General features: G+C 34.9%; 1 long non-coding RNA gene across 1 annotated transcript; it reads left to right on the forward strand.

The window, feature by feature from the left end:
• Nucleotides 1–10,921: 10,921 nt before the first annotated feature.
• LOC112767180 (uncharacterized) lies at nt 10,922–11,594 on the forward strand. Its single transcript, XR_003184762.2, has 3 exons — nt 10,922–11,177; nt 11,267–11,338; nt 11,411–11,594. It is a non-coding gene; the product is annotated as an uncharacterized lncRNA (long non-coding RNA).
• Nucleotides 11,595–17,379: the final 5,785 nt, after the last annotated feature.

The raw sequence follows: 17,379 nt of genomic DNA on the forward strand, positions 1-17,379 counted from the left end.
TTGGTATAGGATGTACATGACTGAATTATATCTCAGTATTTTATTTGGTTCAAAATAAAAATAGAGATTGAAAATACATAAAATGATTAAGTTACCATAACTGTTTTAAATGAAAAAAAATAAAAAACAAAGAACCCTAACTTAAGGGTGAGAAACAAGGAAAAATTCGTTGGGTCGGTTCGCATAACTCGCCAAAAAAGTAGGCTGAGTTAAAAATTTGAGACCGTTATACTAAAAAAGGCCACCTAACCTACACCGCTTAATCAATGCGTTTTGGCGGGTTTTGGCCGGACGGGGTATGTTGACCTGGTGGACTTTTAGCTTTAAGGTGATACTTGAATTTAGGGTGTTATTTTTGTGCTTATATTTGAAATGTTTGTTCGTTTTACTTTAAGTTATAATTTGGACTATGTTTGATTGGTTAGAGATTTGGACAATGCGGCACGCACCTAAGCGAGTTGCTGACTGCTTCTGTTTAACAGAGCTAGTAAGAAAGAGGCGACAAAAGCAATAACACAGGAATTACGAGGTTGTGGTGGTCTTGCAGGCGGCAACAAAGCCGAGGTTTTCATTAGGTTTTTTAATGGGTGTACATATTCTTGTGTCTATACTTTTTAAAAGTACTAACAGAAATGAAATTTTGTGTCTTAAAATTAAAAATTTAATTCTAACTTTTGGCTACTAAATATAATACTAAATTTTAATTTCCTAAAGTCAGGTAACAACTTATAAGTAATTGATTAGTGTTTCAAACTCTAATTCCATGTCTCAATTATTCTTATACTTCAGTTAGCATGAAATTCTCATTCTTTGTACATATTTATCCAAATTTTTATCTTTAAAATTTATTTAATGATTATGAATAAGAATTTAGTATGATTGACAATTAAAAAAAAATTAAAAAAAAAATAAATGACGAACAATTTTTTAGAATAATTTTAATGTGGTTTTTTGGAATAATCTTTTGATATTAATCATAATAAAAATTGCATAATAATTATATAAATTATGTTAAGTAATTTATTTTATTTTGGAAATAACGTTTTCTATTTATAAAGCAAAAAAAAATATTTTTGAAATCAATTAATTATATAACAATATTAATCATAATAATGAAAAGTTTTGTCATTAATAACTTTGACATTATAAGTGTTACCTTACCTAAAATATAAGAGTAGCTTTTTCCCTCCAAATATATCCATTAAAATATCTCTTCTCTCCAAATACATCATCTGTCTTCATTGTTAGAACTTAGAAACAAAACCCAAGCCCTAGCATATTCAGTTAGAGTCAAAATGCGAATCCCAACCCCACGACTTTGGAGTTTCCCCAAATTTATGCTACTGGGATGAGCTCTCTGTTTGCGTTCCTCTTCGTTGTCCTTCTTCCCTTTTATTTGTTTGCTTCTTCTCCGCTTGCGTTCTTCTACACGTCTCGTCTCTGCTAGGATTGTGAAATAGTAACCCCTATCCCTAGGTGCCACTCTGCCTGTCGTGCAGTCACCGAAGCAGGGAAGAAGAGGACGAAGGAGAAGGCCACGATACAGACAAAAGTTATCTCCGCTGCTTCTTGCACTTCCAGCACGCTATTCTATGCCTTGCGCTACTTGAAGAAGAGGAAGGTTTTTTTCCACTGTTTAATTTAATAAATTAGTTTTAACAAATGTTTTGAGGATATAGTAGTTATTTGACTAAAATAGAACGAAAAATAACGTTTGTGATTTTGGGAATTTGCTTATTTATTTGTGGGTTTGAGAATACTAGTAATCTGATATGAATGGCTTTTCATGTTTACATTGATAATATAAAGAAGAAATCAAATTGATTTAGCCTGATTCATTTAGTTCTTAAGCATAGTGTACTCTATAACTCCGGAACGAACAAATTTTTGTAGAACTTGCTAGGACCATGGAAGGATTTGCTGCAGACTTTGGACTTTATGGCAATTCGACATCTAGTTTTGCTTCATCCCGATGGGATTGGTCATTTCTCTCCAACGCACACGTCAAGAACAGTGCTCCTTTAACTCGATTAGATCCAAAGTAAGTAAATCCATCTTTATCTGATTGCTGCGAACATGTGTATCCTTTGAACTATGATCCATGCCATACAATCTTCATCATGCAAAACACAGAGATAAAAGTAAGACCGTGGGATTGGAAGCTGAGTCAAAAGCAGTAGCTCAAGATTATGGGAAAGGTTGCAATAATTGCATGCCCATGCAAATCAAGATAGAAGGACTAAAGGAAGAAATGAAGCGACACAGTCAAAAGATGGATGAGATGGCTGTACTACTAAGACAACTTGTGTTGAAGGCTAATGCAGACCCATCCGTTGATATCAAAACTGTTGCATCAACAACCAAGTCAAGAAGACGATCAACTTCAAAACAAAAGGGCATGCGTAAGGATACACCTATTGATGTACTAGATTACAGCTCGGACCATTTGGCTTTTCGTCACTCAACGCGTAAAAGGAAGACCTCATCAACTGGGATACCTAAACAAATTATATCTGGGAAAAATGATAAGTTGACGGTATTTTACTTATATCCTTTATGAAGTTGGAGACTTGGTTTCATTTTGTCAATGTACATCCTTTTGGAACCGTAATTTCTTCTTAAAATGGTTGTGTCCCAACAGAGGACTTTGTTCTCAGACAAAGATGAGGCCAAAGACCAAAAAGAAAGGACACCACAAACTAACAAAATTGATCCATCAAGACCTGCAACACATAGTGGTGAAAGACCTTATGTCGATCTAACTGTGCAAGGATTTGACCCAAACCAAGTAGAAGTAGGTGACAAAATTCCAGAGGTACGTATGTTCATGGAACGATGGTACAACTATAACTTGGAGGAATTTTTGTTGTTTCAGATTATAATTAATCGTAGAAATCTCAAGTAATTTCAAATTGAGCATTATTTTAAATGAAGTAGTGATTTATGCCACAGAATACCATATTCACATTTTATCCTTGAAAAGAAAGCAGGCACCGACCTTGCAGTGGCTGCGTACATTTTTGGAATGGGAAAAGACAAAAGGTAAGCGCATAACTCAGATAATTTTGGATTACTGCCTTATGTAATATATTTGAGGTAAAATAATATGCAATAAATAGTTAATGCTGTTGAACGGTTATATGCTTTGCACAGGAAAATCTTGGTCTCGGACCTACATTGCTACAGTGATAGGGAAGCATTCCAAACTCTGGTCCCTGGCCGAAGAGTTGTAGACGACGTAAGTGTCTAATAAGGGTGGCATTTAACTTGTATGCATGATTGTTTCAATCAATTAACCTCTTTGGTAAATGAACTTGTACATTTAAGTGTCGCTGTGATATTGTAAATATTCGTATAACTCTTAATGGATTTGTCACCCGTTTCATGGCTAAATTCATCCTTTTTAGATTATAATCCTTGTTGCAACGATGCTTACCTACAATTCTAGTCACCTAATATGGTATTTGCCTCCAACGTTTGTGGTAAGAATTAATGCGTATTTTAAATCCTACTTGCATGCCTCTTATCTCAAAAAAATTACTGAATTCGGATAAATTTTAGCAACTTGCTTGTGGCCGTGGACATTTCCATGGTGGAACAGCCAAATGGATTAGGGATAAATACATGGCCAAGATAGATGAGATGTTGAAGATATATGTGCCTATTTGGCATGATAACCATTGGTTTTTACTGGTCATTGACGGACAGAAAATTGCCGATTAAGAATTTATAATGAGAACAGCGTTGCAAGTACAGTTCTTAATCGATGAAAATTCCGCTTATCAATTTAAAAAGAGTTGTCACAATTTAAGAATAAAATACTGGGAGTAGAATTCCCATGTCGTCTCCCAACGAGTTGACAAAAGAGTGCAATTTATTGGTCAGGAATTTTTTGAAAAATTTTAGAGTTGGAGAACAGAAAAATAAAATGATTATTAATTAAAGCAGTAAAAATTAACAAGAGATTTTATATATTTGAAATAGAAAGCCTTGACTAGGAGAAGATTAATCGGAATTTCTATCCTTGTTGAAATTCCTCAAGTATAATATTAAGAGGTTGTTATTCTACTTAGTTATTCTTTACTTAATAAAGGAAAGTCAAGTAACTAACCAACTCTGTTTCACAAGTCCTAATCCTCTCATAGGGAAGGATTAGAGTAAGTGACTAGAGAGTCAGCCAACAACTTCCAATTACAAATTAACACTTGAGTATTCCAACTCAAGGGTCTCCTATTAATCAACTCCCAAGTCAAGTTGGGAGTCTACTCCATTGACATGAGTGCCATTTTCATAAACATGTAAAGGGGGTAGATGGAAGACATGGTAATTCAAATAAAGTAATAAAAGAAAATTAATTAAAGGTAAAAATAACTCTTTGCATTAATAAATTCCAAAATCGAAGATATCCATATGTAACTCTGAACAAACTGAATGGAAAGTAAAAGAGTAAGGAAATAAGAAAGCAAACTGTAATGGCAAAGACTTCAAACGGAGGTAGTAACTCTTCTCAATATCCAATCCAAAAGCATAAAACTAGAAATCTATGAATGCGAAGAACCCTAGAGGAAGTAGTGTTTTTTTCTCTTTCTGATTCAAAAACTAAAAAACTAAAACTGTGTAAAAGTGAATGTATATTGAGTCTCTGCTTGTCCCCTGGCTCTAGTATATGTTTCTGAGCCGAAAACTAGGTCCAAAACCAGCCCAAAATTGCCCCCAGCGTCTTCTGCGATTTCTGCACGTAGCGCACGTCACGCGTATGCGTAAGTCACGTGTACGCGTCGATGGTCTTCTGCGCGTGTCACCCGTGCACATCAGTCACGTGCACGCGTCGCTGTGCAATTTCGCTTGTCACGCATACGCGTCGATGTGAAAAGCTCCATGTCACGCGCACGCGTGAGCCATGCGTGCGCGTCGATCCTCGCTGGTCATCTCCTTTGTTTCTTGTGTTCCTTCCATTTTTGCAAGCTTCCTCTCTATCCTTTAAGCTATTCCTGCCCTATACAGCCTGAAAATAGTTAACGCACAGATCACGACATCGAATGGTATAAAGGGGAATTAAAAATACACAATTTAAAGGCTTAGGAAGCAAGTTTTCAATCATAGAATAAAATTGGGAAGGATTTGTAAAACCATGCAAATTGTATGAATAAGTGTGCAAAGAATTGATAAAAAACCACTTAATTTAGCACAATATAAACCAATAAATAGTGGTTTATCAATCATTGGCATGTTGGCAAAGCAGCTCCTGTACTTGGACTCTGCACGTTCGGCTCAGCAAAGAGATTCACATGTCTTGCAGATTAAGAAAGTGGTAAATTACTTATTGTACTAGTGCATGGATAGAGATTACCGGTCAGACTTTCAGTCTTTTCTAAACTTGTATTATTTACAGGCCTTGTTCTTGGAAGAGATAGTCTTAGATGAGTCTTGGTATGCTTGTAAAAGGCATGAAAGGCTAACTATCTCTGAATTTAAGCTAGTGGAATCCGAGGTCAATCAGCAAGAAGTTGGAATGTAAGCTTTTTTTTTATCTTCTTAGTACAAAATAACAATCTTGTATAATACTAGATAGTGTTTGTCTTACTCTTACGTGTTGGAATTACTATTTACATTGACTAAACAGAAATGATTGTGGAGTGTGGGTCTGTCAATGGATGATTTTATCTCGATTGTGGGGGTCTCACAATGTAGAGGTATCTACTCCTTTATGGTCCTTGAAAAATGTTTTGTTTACCTCAATTATACAATATTTATTTGTGGCTCACTTTGATAAAAAGGTACATTGTCTTGTATAACTATGCAGAAGGTTACTGAGTACAGTAGAATGAAGTTGGCGATTGACTTGGTGCTAAAATCGCATAATGAAATCCGTCAAGACATTATCAATAAGGCAATGGAAAATTGGAGGAGACTCTCCCAAGTTTAGGTGCATTTGCTGTCGGAAGAACTCCTACCTTAGAGCCTTTAAATTTTGCACAGATCCATGTTGAAATGATGATAGCAACACATATTTTGTTGGGTATTTTTGTTATGCATAACTAAAACCTCAAGACTAATATAATTAGAACTTAAAATTCATTATATTTCGAATAAGGTGAAATACAATCAGAACTTGAAATTGACAGTTCACTCAAAAAACTTCTAGTATAAACAAGTACATTATCATCAGATTATTTCAATAAAATACTTATACTAAGAAGGAAATATGAAAATTCAACCTGTCATATAGCTCCACATTTCCAGTGGAAAATGACAATAAAGATAATAATAGTTATATAATAATTAATACATGTAATTACATGATTCTCTCAGGATATAAGATAGTAATTGATCGATAATATAATGTTTACATTACTAGCGATCCAAAATAACAATTTGCTCAATTCTTAATAGTGCAGCATATTAACAAGTGTATTCCATAAATTTGCAAAAGGCATCACTTAAGCCCTCACGGATTGTTCCTTGCATGTGCCATCATATCCTAATATAGAATGCACACATTAGCAAATAGAATAAAAACAGAACACATATCAGTAAATAACGGTAAAAAAACATGCAATTAAATCTTCTCAATTAGTTAAACAACCTGAAAATGCCATTGATGGCTAGGAACAAAGGAAACCACATCTGTTCCAGCATTAGAATACATGGCATTGGCAAATGGCATTACTTTAGCAATCGGAGATGTAGATGAAGATGGCATTGCATTCATAGCATGAACTTGGTTAATGTGTTGCTCTTCTAAAAAAATCTGTTTTGGGACAGTAATATAATTTGGAATAGAATTTTTACAGATATTCTTCAAAGAGTCTGATGCAACTTCATCACAACCTGCGCTATACAAACCAAACTTGCTTGAAAGTGATCCTTGCTTGGCCTAAAAAGAAAATACACAAAGAAAAAAAATTATGCAACTTAACGACATTAACCAAATTATAAGTAAAACAATATCTACTTCAATTGATCTAATGCAAAAGCATGTACTAACCGCGACATCATCATCATGACTATTATGTCGTCCTGTCTCAAACCTATTGCCATGCCCTTCGCCTTCATAGCCATTGTCTCCAGTTGAACATTGCTTCTCAGATTCTACATTATGACATGTTCTTCGGGTGTGACCAGTTTGCCCACAACGGGAGCAGTTCCTTGTCTTCAATCCCTTTCTTGTTGAGTTTTGGCGCACCCCTTGTCTTCACAATCTCAGGGTCCTGAATATCTTTGACTGGCCTACTCACGTTTTTGACTAAGCATAACATCTTCTCCAAATCCTTTATAATGCCATTAACACATCCAATTGTATGGCGATAAGTTGGTGCAGTTTTTGCGGCAAGAAAGTTCATCCAAATTAACCCCGACCACAAGGAACCGTACCAGAGAGCAAACGCTCTCTTCGGATCTTTTCCATCGTCAACTTCTTCATTTAAGTATGCCTTTGCATCTTTTCACCATCTCTTTAAGACCAAACATTTAGGCAATTCACAAATATCCTCATGTCTCATAACACAAAATATATGGCTGCATGGTATGCCACTTTGTTCCCAACAGTGACACTCACATTCAATCCTTTCTGAAGTCACATCATGAAGAACATGATAAAGTCTACCTGGTCGTCTAAATTTTGCAACACAATGAACAACATTACTGTCCATACCACTTTTGCCAACATGCTTTAGTGCAGCAACTTTTGCTAGTTGAACCTTCACCTCTGCAAATACTTCTACAGTGTAAACCCTTGTTGTAGCCTACTCAATGGAGTCCAACCCAGTAGTCAGCACTGGCTTACTATACATAGACTTGAATTGAGCAACAAGTTCATTGTTACGGTACTCTTTAACCACGTGCTCTAGATTTTCCACAAGCTCAAGCAAGGTTTCCCGCGACTTAATAAACCTTTTTAGGAAAGAGTTTATACCTTCACATCGAGATGTTGTTCTAACACCTGCACTAAACTTTCCGCGTAAGTATGCAGTGGCCCACATTTTCTTATTGGCATATTTGGTTAAAAGCCAGTGGTCCTCACCAATATCAAATTTCTGAATCATTTCTTCCCAGTAAGCTTCAAATTGGGGTACCGTCATATTAGCATACATCGATACCTTAAAAGCATCCAAAAAAGACCGATCCTTGATATGACTATTTGCATTTTTCTCAATGTGCCATGCACAATGCCTATGTGTCACGCTAGGGAAGACCTCCTTTATTGCTTGTCGCATTTGATTGTCGCCGTCAGTCACTACAACACTTGGTTCCTTGTTCATCATGACATCCAAAAATTCCTTCAACAACCATGTGTAGGTATCTCGACTTTCACTGGCAAGCACAGCAAACCCAAATATGCACGTCAAGCGATGATTATTTGATCCAAAGAAAATCACTACAGGTTTATTATATCTATTCTTCTTATAAGTGGAGTCAAAAGCTAACACATCTTCAAAGTATTGGTAGTCATTGATCATAAGTACATCAGCCCAGAAAAGATTGCCCAATTTGTTACCGTTGACTAGTGTATAACAAGCAACAGACATTGGGTCCACATCTGCCTTACCCTGAAGATAACTTATTGCTGCCGCAGCATCTCCATTCTCTATCTTTGCACGTCTATCCCGATCAATGAAGTTATAAACATCATTTTTCATGAAATTAAAGTTACCATAGCCACCAGCAAGCTTAGCCAAAACCCAACAATTTGAGAAGTTTGAAACCCAAATTCCTTCATGCAAACAATCCGGGCTTTGTCAGCCTCAGTCAACTTCCGATGGTTAGAAATTAAATGAACAAATTGTTCTGGGATCATTGGATAGTTGTGCTCCTCTTCTAGTGTCTTAACTCTCCATTTCGTAGACAACTTATCCAAATAAACAGAACAATGTGCCTTGCAACCAGTTCTTGTCTCTGGCTTATGATTCCTCTTTCTATCAACTAGACGATAGTGTTTTAGATCCATTGTTCCTTGGCGATTGCAAACATAGTACCTTCTATTCAAATTTCCATCCTCATCTATTGACAAGTCTCTTTTACGAACAGCAAAACCCATATCTCTCGCATACTTTACATATGCTTTATAAGCATGAACCTCCTCGTCAAACTCAGAACTCCATAGCATAGTTGCGGTAACCTTGTCATCATCTTTTTCTATGCTAGATTCAACATTATCAGTGTTCTCAACATCTTGATGAGAATCTTCATCCTCATAGGAAAAGCTATCGTCACTGCTGCTACTGGTCCACTCAGGAGCTTGATCACCACTGCTAAATTCATCCATTTTCAAGCCTCCAACTTAAAAGGCAGCACCTAAGAAAGAAAGAACACCCAAAAAAATTTTACAAATCACCCAGAAGCACAATTAAGATTCTTTGTCTTTATATATAGAAACACATCAAACTAAAATTTTCATGCTATTAAAAATAAGAACAAGGAAACATTTTCCTCTCTCAATACATGCATGGAATAAATTTGGTGATAGGGTTCTTATTCATTATTTTTTTAATAAAGCTTTTGGGTTGTTCATGATTGAAAACGTACAAACAGCAGAGCAAGAAAAAAATTTTTGAGGAAAAAAAGGTTGGAGAAAAACCCCTCAAAATTTCGGAGAAACAATATTGAATATAACAATAGCAACACAATAACAAAACTCAATAAAAAAAACACTAAGAACCAAAAAAAGTAAAAAATACAAAAAAAAATTAGAAAAAATCCCAAATCTTACCTCAAAAATAAATAGAATGAGGCGTATGGAAGAGGTGTGAGAGGAAGGCCACAATGTCACTCTCCACAACAGCAATGGAGGCATAGTGAGGGCAATCGTAACACCAACAGTGATAGAAGAAGATGCCACACATCGGTTCGTGGGTCTTCAATTTACTTTCAATGGAGGAGTGGAGAAAAGGTAATGACTCGTGAATGGAAGAAATGCAGCAACACAGATTAAAGTATTGTCAACAAACAAAGGAAGGAGAAGCAAATAAAAGTTTTGGGTAAACAGTGGCTGGGTTAAAGAGAATGATGAAATCAAGTTAACACCGTTGGTTAACTCTGCAAAACTTACTATTACCCCTGGCAATTTCATATCCACATCTTTTCGACAACATTTCGACAAAAATATTTAGGCATCGAAGAACGCACCAATTTATAAATAGTCCAGCTACATATAAAAAACATGGCCTCTAACATCATGGTCAGGTCACCAAGGTCTAATAAGGTCCAACAACCCTCTCACCAATTTCATTTGCAACCAAACCGTTCTCATTTTTCTAATTCCCTTAATCCGGTTTGTAATTACATAAAATTTGGAGCCAAACATAATAGAATTATTTTTAATCGTATAGTATCATTTTTAGCCACATATTTTGAATATTCTAATTAGGTGCTTCAAGGACCAGAACCAACTTTTTTCACAGAAGACAAATCCTTGTTTTTAAACTTAAACGAGTAAATAATTATATTATTCTTTTTCACTTGATATAGACTTATAGTCTTAGAGAGGTATATACTTTTTTTTTACAGTGTAAAAGGGTAGCTTTCATTCATGAATAGAAAACATTAGATCTAAAAAAAGCAAGATTATAAATATTTGTCGGGACATTTTTCATTCATACTTGATTCGGATTAGTAAGAGTCAATTGAGCTAATTCATGAGCTATTGTATTACCACTATGCCTAACATGAGAGAAGAAAATTGTTCTTAAAAAAGATGTTAAATTAATAGAATCTACTATAAATATTCCAACATAATTACTGTGGCATCTATTTGTCTTCAAATTTTCTACTACTTCTACGCTATCACATTCTAATAAGATATTAAAAAAACAATAATCATGAGCTTTTTAGAGGCTCAAAAGGCACGTTTGTGCTTTAGCTTCATGTGATTACAATATGTGGTCCCCTTTCAAAGTGGCTACCATTAGAATGTTTCACAAAGAATCACGAGCCACTAATCCTATTCCAACTACTCCCCCTTCAATGCATGAAGCATGCACATTAATTTTTACTAGGTGGGTTAGTGGCTTCTTCCATATGGCTGAGCTCGTCGAGCCTGGAGCGGGGAAGATTTCAAAAATCAACAATAAGCATTACTTTGAGGAATTCATCATGCTTCCTATTTGCAATTTCAACCATTTTTTCCGGTGTCCTCAATTTTTTCTTCAAAAATCAATTTATTTCTGGCTGTCTAAATGGTAAACAAACTTGTACAGAAAAGACTTTGCATATGTGAGTCAAGTTCACTCATTAATTTCTCAATCCAATTCACCACTTGCAAATCTAGGTTTGCTGTTGACTGAAGGGAAAGTGGGATTTGGAACTAGAAGCTCCTTACAAATTTACATTCTATGAAGAGGTGGGTCTCCATTTTTTCTTTACTCCAGCATCTCGGACACAGAGATGAACAAATTATTCCTCTTTTTTGCAGATTTTTCTTTCTCAACAGTGATCTTTTCAAGATTCTCCATGCGCAATTGATGGCCCTAGGGTGCACCTTTATTTTCCAAAGTATTTTCAAATTTGATTCATCTAAATCTGTTGATGGAGAGCTTCTATTTTGAAAATTTTTTTCTATGTATATGTGGTAAGCTTCTCTAACCTTGAATTCTCTATTTCTAGAAAATTGTAAAAAAAATTGATCTATTTGTTAGGTTGTGGGGAGTGAAATTTCTAAAATCTATCTTTCTTCAAACCCTAGAAAGTTATCTTTGATTATGTTAAGTTCCCAATTTCTCCCTTCATCATCCATGAGTTCTTGTAGTGTGGCTTCTTTTTCCAGGGATGTTACTGGACTCCAAAGTCTGTAGTTGTTTTAGTTTAGAATCCACAGTGAACCCCATATTTTGACTGACCTGCCATCTCCAATCCTCTAAAGACCCGCTAATTCAAGGATTTCTTTGACCCTAAGGATACTCCTTCCAAGTGTAGTTAAGAGTATAGCTCATTGGTGCTTCTAGGAAGTTTGTTTTTGGGTAGTATTTTGCTTTGATGATCCTTGCTACCAATGATTCAGGTTTTTTCATGAGTTTCCGGCCTATTTTGCAAGGAGAGCTAGATTAAATACTTTAAAATCCCTGAATTTGAGCCTTCCTTCTTTCTTGCTTGAGCACATCTTATCCCATTTTACCTAGTGTATTTTTCTTTTCCCGTTCTTGCTGCCTTAGTAGAAGCTTCTGATCATAGAGTCCAAATATTAACATAGGCCACTTGGAATTTGAAAACAACCCATAATGTAGGTTGGTATTGCTTGAGCAACTTCTTTAATCAACATTTCTTTTCTAATCCTTGACAAGTATTTCTCCTTCCATCTTTTGAACTTCTTCCAAACTCTCTCCTGTATAAAATTGAAAACCTCTTTCTTGGATATTTTCACCAACATAGGTAGTCTCAAGTACTTAGAGTGTTGACTCACTGCCTTTATTCCCATCCAGTCTTGGATCATAATTTGTCTGGAAGTTGGTACATTTTGGCTGAATGAGATCTCCGATTTTTCTAGATCGATTCTCTGTCCCGAAGTAGAGAATGAGAACTTTTTTTATCCCTTGTATGTCTTGATCTATCATTCTAGTAAAAAGAATGTTGTCATCCGCAAAGAAAAGGTGGTTTACTTACGGAGCTTGTGTAGCCATCTTGATTCGTTTGATGAGCTTACTGTTTTGTGCTTTGATTAGTAATCTTGATAGAACTTTTGCACATAGCACAAAAAGATAGAGCGAGAGGGGGTCTATTTGTCGGAGCCCCCTTGAAGGTTTGAAAATTCTTCTAGAAACTCCATTGAGAAGGATCGAAAATATTGTAAAGGATACATATTTTCAAATCAGATACCACCCACTCCATTCTATTCTGTCATACGCCTTAGTCATGTCCAGTTTCATCGCCACATACCCTTTTTGATCCATTGTTTTCTTTTTCATGAAGTAAAAAATTTCAAAAAGTATTAACCCATTATCAGTGATCAACCTATCATGAACAAAGGCACTCTGAAATTCTCCTACAATTTTTGGTAAAATCTGTTTAAGTCTATTTGCCAAAGTTTTTGTGATAAGTTTGAAAATGACATTACACAATGATATTGGCCTGAAATCTCTAGTGCGTCATGAAATTCTCACTTTAGGTATCATACAAATATAAGTATAATTCAATGGGAAAGGATCAGCATTATTATTTAAAATTTCTAAAATAATATGAGAAACTTCTTTACCTACCAATTTTCACATTTTTTGATAGAAAAGTGCCGGCATACCATTTGGGCCCGGAGCCTTTATTGGGTGCATTTGTTTTAGTGTTTGTAAGACTTCTTTTTCTATGAAAGTCTGATTGAGTATGTCTCTTTTTTTCTGATTCTGTCCTACACTGTTTTCGAGGCAAGATGGACATTTTCCACTTCATTCGTTGTGAAGAGGTTTTCAAAGTAGCCTACCATCACCTCCTCAAACTTTCCTTTATCTTCAAATACAATTCCAGCATTATTCTTGATGGATTTGACCATGTTTCTCTCTTTTCTTTGGGAAGCCTTTTGATGAAAAAATTTAGAGTTTTTATCTCCGTGCTTTAGCCAGTTAATCTGTGACCTCTGGCCTATCATATTTCTTCCTATCTAAATGCTTCATCTAATTCTAATTCTGTCTGTTTGATCTTTAAAATCGTGCCTCCTTTAATTTCAATGTGTTAAGGTGTTGTAACTGATTCTTCATTGCTCTAATTCTCTTAAGGATATGTCCGAATTTCTTTTTCCTTCATCTGTCCAATTCAAATTCGCAATGAGTTATGCGCTTCTGAATTTGATCTTCGCTGCCCTTCCAAGCCTCTTCAACAATTCTCTCACACTCATCGCTTGATAACCAAACCTCTTCAAATCAAAAACGGTACGTAGCCTTCTTTTTCTTTCTCTGTTCACCGGTTAGGTCAACTAAGATTGGGAAGTCGTCTGATTTGTATCTACAAAGATGTTGAATAATCATTTTTGAAAAAATTTCTTTCCATTCCATTATTGATATAGCTCGGTCGAGTCTTTCTTAAATGTTATTTTCTCCCGCTTGTCCGTTTGTCCAAATGAAATAGTGTCCCACAAACCCCAGGTCAAGAAGCTCGTTTGTTTGGATTGCATCTCTGAAGCCTTGAACTTGTGCATATGTAACTGGATTGCCCCCTTATTTTTCTGTTTGTCTCATGATCTGATTAAAGTCTCCAAACACCATCCACAGGCTATTTGAGTTTCTTCCCAGATTATTCAAAAGGTTCTAGCTTGATTGCTTGTTCTCTTGCTCTGGACAGCCATAAAACCCAGTCGCTCTCCACACTTGTCTTGATTCTTTCATCTCTACTTCCATATCAATATGATTGATGGATATAGATTTGATTGACACATCAATCATTTCATCCCACATCACAGCTAACCCCGTGATCTTTGCCTCCCTTCTCCTTCACAGTCCACTCCAGTGATGTTTGCTAACCCCCTTTTTATATCTTAATTGCACCATTTTTACTTCTTTTCTTCTTGTTTCCATAAGGAAGACAAGGTTGGGTCCTTGTTGTTTGATGAGCTTTGTCAAAGCTCGAACAACCCATGGGTTCCCAAGCCCATGACAATTCCAACTAATTATCTTCATGGGACTCGACAAGGCTGTATTGCAGCCTCTGCCATTGTGAAATCTGTTTCTGGGATTGTTCTCTTCACTTTGTATTCTGGTTCATCAATCTCTATTGTATCTTGCTCGTGTGCCCTTTCTTTTGTGGGTGCATACATCCTAATTCTCCTTTTGCTTTCTATTTGCACTTGCTTTCTCCTTTGCCATTTTTTTTCCATGTTTTTGTTACAACTTTTAGTGAGTTCTCCTTTATGTCTGTGGACTCAGTCAACATCTTGATCTCTTGTGTTTTCTCTTTTTTTTTTTCTCTATATTCCTCTTTATTTACTTCTAGATTTCATTATTCTTATTGGATTATGTTTCATACATTTTCTCTTCTCCCATCGTAGGGGCCTTTTTTCTTTGCTTCCTTCGAAGTAGTGCTTCTCCTTTATTCTCCGCTTTCTTTCCTCCCCTCTCCTTTTTCTTTCTTACTTTCCAATGATTCTATTTTTTGGATTTCTATTATGCTACCCTCCTGCATTTCATTCCTATCATCCCCCACATATTATTTTTCTTTGTTTTCTATTACTGTAAGGTTTAATAATTGCTCCATCATTTTCTGGGTTAGTCTTTGAGGGCTTAGTTTCTTCTTCTCCTCAGTTTCTTAATTGTTTTTCTGCTTTTCTATTTGTGTGACTGTTATTTTCACTCCAATACTGTCCATTTTAAACCATACTCCCAATTTTTTGGATTTTTTTACTCCCATTTTCTCATCCTTTGTATCTTTCTCACAGTTTCCTTCATCATGACCAGTGATACCACAATAGTAGCAGATCTTTCGTATCTAAATTCTACCTAACTCAATCCATCTTTATTGCTTCCAATATTTGCACCCTTCAGAAAAGGTTTGCTGGTGTCTAGGATTCCTGTTAGTTTTATGAATCTCGTGTGCTCCTTGTTATGTATCCTCGAATCACACATTGTTATGTTAGCAACACACCTTTCACGTGTTGTCAACTTGCCTTACACATACTGTGTTAGCACGTTCTCTACGTATTGATCCTATATATTTGATATGTCCATTAACATATAAATATACTAAAAATGTCCATTTCCATTCCAAACACCATATACTCTCCATAAAAAAAAAAAAAAAAAAAAAAAAAAAAAACAGCCGTCAAATTTATCCACCCCTAGATTTACAACATGAAATCCTACTCTCAGAATTATGTACTTTAAGTCTTTAAGTATGTTTACTTACTGTACTGTCAAAAAGATACCAAAATAAATCACAACAAAAACATTTACAATGCAAAAAATAATCAGCATCAACACGAATATTATTTTCTGTCATATGAAATTCATATTAACACTATGCCTATATTTTTAATCTAAAATAGATTTAGTTTTATATAAATATAAATAAAACCGGTGAATGATAATATAAAAATAAAAATTTTAGTGTTTCTTAAATTCTAAATCATAAATATTAAATAATAAATTCTAAATTCTAAATGTTAAACTCTAAATTCGAGCCATTGATATAAAATAATAAATAAAAAACTAAAATTTATTAAATTAAAAAGGATTACAACACCCTTTACTTAATTTGGGGCCAACTTATTTTGTCAAATCCACCTAAAAAAGGTTAGGTCTAAACCATCAATAATGAATAAGTAATCAAATTCATCCTTAAAAAATTATTCGTTTTTGGAATTGGTTATCAAAAAATTTTTTTAATCAAATTCGTTTTTCAAATATTTCAAGTTAATCATGTTGATTATTCGTTACTTCTTTTATTTTTTATTTTTTACCAAAGATAGGAGACTCGAACCCGCAACCTATGCCATTTGAGCTATAACTCATTGGCTCGTTACTTCTTTTATTGATGATGTTAAAATTGACTGATATTACATAATAAATGATACTATATCAATATTACACGACTATTTATTCATCAATAACTATAGGTCCAATCCCCCAATATAAAAAATATCCTATTACTGTCCATATTCAAGATTATTTCGTAACCCAAAAATCTAATTTACGGAAAGACATTTTCTTTTTTTTTTTTTTTTGGTTTTATACATTACACAACATACATTCACTCATACAAACACTCCTGCTACTAACATGGGTTTTATATTTTTTATTGAGGAGTGAGACAGATGATACTGCCATTAGGTTTCGGCTGTCTAAAAAGATTTTTTTTTGTTTTTTACACCACATACCCATATACACTCATATACACTGCTACTATTATCTTTCTATAGCCTCTTGAGCTTAATGAAGGTTCGAATCTTTGTGCAGCTCCTTGTGACATAGCAAATTCTGCCATTAACTCCAATAAAAATCCAAAAATTGGCTTAGAAAAAAGAAAAAAGAAACGGTCCAACGAAAAGTGGGCCTTTAAAGCCCATACTTACAAAATGGACAATAAAAAATATTTAAAAATGTTGCTAATAATCATCTCTTCTCTTTTTCTTTTTTTAAGCAATTTTGTAAGAGTCTAAAAGACGAAGTTCACCTCAGTCTTTATTTTATAGTATTCAATTCCAGCGACTCAAAACTCAATATTTGACCGATTACTTAGATTAAATCTTAAGGGAGATTTCCGAAAAAGTAACCCAAAATTCCTTATAGAAAGAATTAAAGATAGATGGCTCTCTTCCGAGCAAACAGGATACCAAAAAAAAAAAAAAAAACTGTCAGAATTAACACATGACTTTAGACGTGATGAAATCGGAAGTATAAAGCAATCCGAACCCGACTCTTCTGAATCATTATTTGACTATTCTGCAAAATAGAGGAAACGTGTCATGCCCAA

This window comes from Arachis hypogaea, chromosome 17 (assembly GCF_003086295.3).
Source record: "Arachis hypogaea cultivar Tifrunner chromosome 17, arahy.Tifrunner.gnm2.J5K5, whole genome shotgun sequence".
NCBI lineage: Eukaryota > Viridiplantae > Streptophyta > Magnoliopsida > Fabales > Fabaceae > Arachis > Arachis hypogaea.